Raw genomic sequence first — 5,719 nt, forward strand, 5'->3', positions numbered from 1 at the left:
TCAGAGATGATGAAGATGGCACAGATCAGGACGTGGTTCAGATCTGTTATTCAAAGGGTCCTAATGACTTGTTCTTGACTCATGGGCACCTAACAATAGCCACATTTATTATAGCCTTAAGGAAGAAGTTCCAAGCTGAATCTCTTAGGCTTCTAATGATTGACATAGTATAAAACAATGAGGGGAGGCAATCAATCCAAGAAAGGGAAGATCCACAAATGCCATTTTTAGAATTTGCTTGTTAGCACTCTAGCCATCAGTAATAAGGGATCATTCCATCTAGCAGTCCCTTACTCATCCATTCTCCCATTTGACCTCCTTGCCAAGATGGAAACCTTTCTCTGGGTCCGTATAACCCATTATGTATTTTGCCTTCACAGTTATTAACACTTTGAGCCTCAATGCGTCTTCTGTCAATCTCTGATCTCCACTAAATGATGATCCTTAGCATTGGATTTATATATGCCAGACATGTCACAAAATATTTGTTGAACTGAAGTTAATAAAGAAGATGCATTTGTATTTTTACGAGGTAGCTGAGATTAAGTGTATATACTGCATATATAAATATATGTAGTACTTTTTCTTCCAAGCAGATGAGAAACAATTTGTTAATAGAACCAAGCCATTCATGGTCTCTCTATTACTTTTAATTTTACAGCTGAGGGATCGTTCTGGTTTTGACAAGCATTAATTAATTCTCTTTCTGGGAAGTAATGGGAAATGTAGGCTTATGCTGTTTGCACCAAGGTTATCTGTTATATTGGTTTTAATGTTCTGTCCTGATATAGATATAAAACATGCAGCATAATGCATACTCACCTCCTCATTAGCTGTAAGCAGTGTATTTCAGATTTGTCAAGTATACTTATTTATTTTTATATCCTGACATTTTTATTTATCTTCCTTGCAGGCCTGTGAAGTTTTTGCCAATAAATTAGCAATGCACTAACTAGTTCTGAAAACTCTAGCACCAAGGAAATTTTATTGCTCTCATGATTTACTGGATCATTTTGGTTAATTACAAGTTCTGTCTAGCTTGGTATGCTTTTCAAGTCAGCTGTGCATCATAAATATATAACCTCAGTCCTCGCCCTCCCTGCATTCCTGGCAGCCCGGTGCTGGGTCAGAAGTGTAATAGCTACAATACCCAGAGTCTCTAACAAGCTTAATTAAACTATTAATCTACTTTAATCTTTGACACTAGGAGAAGTTGCCTGCTTTGAGTTTCTAAGAGTTCTTCAGTGGGTTTTTCCTCTGGTGGATTTATCTAAGCTCTATCTTCAACGGTTTATCACAGGCAATTCTTTCAAAGGCAACTTGAAAAACTGACTGTTGGAGGAATGAATGCATCAGTTAATAAGAAAGTGCATCATTTACAGTGATTCCCACATTTGCTTCCTGATGTGGTATGTGAATAAACCACCTTATTACAAACTAAAAGAGCCTCACTACTGGCTTGCCAATTTTAGTAGATCTAAAGCCAAGGAAGACCCGTTTTTGAAGAACCACAGTTCTCGTTGCTGCATAACTATGAGAACAAGTGTAACCTCTTATCACAGGATTGATTTTTTCATGAACTCCAGACATGATTTGTATTTATTACAGTAACAAAACCTCAGAAAGAGGGTCTCTGGAAACATAAAGCTATCATCGGAAACATGTATGTGTATCAGTGAAGCTTTGATTAGATTGACAAGGTGCTCTTGCCTCCTATTTTTATCCTATTTCATCAACTGTTAGTGAGCTACTACATATGTTACATAATTACAGGTAGCGAATTGCTTCTTATTCATTATGTTTTCTCCATTCATTCTCGGGCCTTCATATGGATTTATGTGACATTATCAAGGCTTTGCTTTCTTTCCCTTTAGTTATTCCAACATGCATTTACAATTTCTCACTCTCCTTCTATTAAAAGCATCTACAGCTTGAGTGCTGTAAAAATATGACACTATGAAATCCTAACGTGTCTGGACATAAGTTTGACAATGATGAAGCTATTTGATTCATACATTTGAAAATTCTACCTGGAAATCAATTTTATCTGGCAATGCCCATGTAAATGTTGACTGTATACACATTGTGTTTCAGGCAAGTTAAATTAATATCCTAGGCTAAAATGCAGGAATCTATTTTTCCTACTTTGTTTAAGTGTGTAACTCAAAACCAAATCACTTTTCAGATTAGTTGTATATATTGCAAATGCCCTTGGGACTTAAATTCAATTTATATAACTTCCCAAGGAAGAGGAATGTAAGAATACCCTCCCCTCCGACCCCACTCCCGGTAGAAATAATCAAAACCACAACTCTTTGGTATTTATGAAGGAGATGAAGATGCATATTTTACTTTATTTTGCTGTATTTTAATTTCTTGCTGTGAAGCTTGCATGAATCGTCTTAAATGCAAGCAGATTTCTTGAAAACAAATCATTTAAGCTGAATTTTTATCATTTGCATTAAATATTTTATAGTGCTTGTATCAGAGTCAGAAGTTTATAATTTGAAGTGTTACAGCCCTTACTCATTATGACTAGATGTTTCTATCTACTATTCTATGTTCTAATATTTAAAAAGCGCCATTTTGACAGCAAAAATAGCAAAGAAAGTAAGAGAAATGAATTTAGTTTCATTTATCTTTGTTGAAGATGTGCTGTGTGTCAAAATTTTGGATAGGGTATTGTTGTGTTTTTAAGTGCCATCGAGTTGTAGACAACCCATAACAACCCTATGAACAAAAAAGTCTTGAAGACAAAACTCATTCTTTCTCCAAGTTTATAGAGTTTCCAGAGGCAAGCTTTTATGGAAGTGGATGCCATTCTTGCTTCCAAGCCTTTATTATTTGGGAGCTCCACAAAAACCAGACCCAAGGGCCTAAATGCCTTTTTAAATACGAGTCCAAATCCAATCAGCTCAGACTGAGATTGAAAGCAACAGCCACACGCAAGTCTCAGCCGCAAACCAGAAAACACACCTTTGAAGAATCTGTCTGTCCTCTCATCTTCCCAGCCTGGAAATAGCCCCAGACTGGAGGCCAAATGCCTTTTTTAAATATGAGGTCAAATCCAATCAGCTCAGGTAAATTGGTAATTAAATAGTTTCCATTGAAATTATTAGTTTGAAAAGCTAGTCATACTTGCAAAGGTGAAGGGACAGTGGAAGAAAGGAAGACCTTGGATGAGATACATTGACTCAGTGACTGTGGTAATGGGGATATATATGTGTGTCAGAGACAAAGGAATTGGCTCCCGATAGAACAGTGTTCAGAGCTATTATACTTAGGGTCACTATAAGTTGCAAGTGATTTGACAGCACATAACAACAACAATCATATCAACAAATAATATAAACTGTCTACATGTGTTTTTATGCAGTTTGTGTTTATAGAGCGATGAAATGCTAGTATTTTGCTTGAGACAAGAATTCTTTTTCTTTGGGGGCTACTGTTGGCATTCTTTGTATACTATCTAGGTGAACTGACTCACGGAGGACTCTACAGAGAGTTTTCAGATGCTTTACATCATAAGAAGAGAGCATGAGCATATGAGAAGAGATTGCTCATTTCACTCCTCTAGAACATCTGATGTATTCGAATCATGTGTCTTAAGTTTAGCAGCATGACTTCTCACCACTATGTCACCAGGGCTTTTAGATTTTCCTTTACATAAAATCTTGTGCACTTTTTTTGTCCTTTCTTTTCTGAGGTGAGTTGTTATGTGTCATCAAGTTAAGTATAACTCAATGGGACCCTTTGAACCTCACCATATCTTGTTCCATTCTCCTTCTACCAACACATGTCTTACGTCTACTATAGTTAATCACTTATTAGGGTCTATCAAATCAACTATGACTGATAGAGACCCCTTGAATGACAGATTTCCAACTTGACCTATCTTGTGCCAACTTCATCATCTCTGCCACGCTTGAGCTTACTATTACAGTCACTGTTATCCATCTCCATGAGGGTCTTCCCCTACTTATTTGAAATTCTATTTTTCTGAGCACGTCTTTTCCTAATGCTAGTTCCTACTAAAAACCTGTCCAAAATAGACGATACGAAGTTCCACCAAATGTTCTAAGGAGAATCTTGACTGCATTTTTTGCAAGACATATTTGTTTATTCTCTTGGCAGTCCACGGGATATTCGGTATTCTTCTCCAGCATCAATTCTTCTTTTTCCATCCTTACTCACTGTTCAACTCTCAGAAACATAACAAGTAATTGAAAAGACTATGGCTTATAGCTGGCACATCCTAGTCTTTAAATTGACACCCTTCCTCTTCAGCACTTTGTAGATGCCCATGACTGCCGACTTTCCCAATGCAACACATCTTCTGATTCTCTGACTGCTGATACTAAAGTTGTTGATTGTGGATCCAAGGAAGATTAAATCATTGACACATTCTATCTGACTTTATCTGTCATGATGTTGCCTGTTGACACAATGGTAAGGATATTTGTTTCCTTGATATTGAGGTGTAAGCCATACTGAAGGCTGAAGTCTTCGCATTTCAAGGCTTCCTCACTTTCAGCAAACATGATTGTGTCATCTACATAGCACAGATTGTTGATGAGTCTACCTCCAATCCTGATGTCACATTCTTCCTGATAAAATCCAGCTTTTTAAATGATTTGCACATAATGTGACGAGGTACAGCTTGATGTACACCCTTCCTGATTTTAAACCATGCAATGTTCCCTTGCTCTGCTTGGATAACAACTCCTTGATCTAGGTTTCACATAAGCATAATCAACTCTCTTGGGATTCCTATGTTTCACAATTTTGATCATAATTTTTTTTTTTACACATAGAGATGCTGCTATTAGTTGGACCAACTAAACAGAATCCAATAACAATTGTTTGCATTGACATTTATATGCTGTCAAGTAACATAATGCGTCTTTGAAAATACAGCTTCATGAGTCTCACCATTCTTGGATCTCAGGAATGCCTGGAGGCGCCTCTTCCAAGATATAATTATTTCTTCTTCTAGTAGCTCATGGTATAGTCAACATTCTTCACTAACACCACAGTTAAAAGACATTAATTCTTTCTCAGTCTTCATCATTCATTGTCCAACTTTCTAGATAGGACTTAATTGAAGAGTTGAAATTAGTAAAGTGTAAGAAGATGAAAATCATCTAAATAATGTTTCAATCAAATGGAAGAGCAAAAGACTTAAGCTTAAATTTAACAAGATAAGATCCTCTTATTGTTAAGTTCTACTGAAGCATTTCTGACCTTAAAAATGGTAGAACAGACCTTATCCAACCCTGCACTATTCTTACTTACATAGTAGGCATGTCTGAACCAACTAGTGCAGCCATTGTGCCAAGCCATCTTGCAAAGGGTCTACTTTTTTGGCTGGTCTTTTATTTTACAAAAAGTATGATGCCCTTCTCTATGGATTAGTCCCTCCTGATAAGATGGGGATGGAACATGAGTTCAAGTTTGGGAAGAACTGAGAGATTTGCCTAGAAGGTCAGCATGGTCCGGATCATAAAAAACCTGTGGTCATTGTTGCCTGTCCTAGCCAGGCCTTTCATACTTTCTTACAGAACAATGACTTGGCATACGTGACATTACATCTCCTTAAAGGATAAAACAGAGACAGTAATTAGTTTGTAGCTCAGTTTTGACTAGTGAACAAGCAAAGAGTAGAATTGGAGACACTTGGAGAAAAATATTTTCCTTCCTAAAAATAATAAAGAGAACT

This window comes from Elephantulus edwardii, unplaced genomic scaffold, assembly GCF_000299155.1.
Source record: "Elephantulus edwardii isolate Elephantulus edwardi_28Jun2011 unplaced genomic scaffold, EleEdw1.0 scaffold00150, whole genome shotgun sequence".
In the NCBI taxonomy this organism is placed as follows: Eukaryota; Metazoa; Chordata; class Mammalia; order Macroscelidea; family Macroscelididae; genus Elephantulus; species Elephantulus edwardii.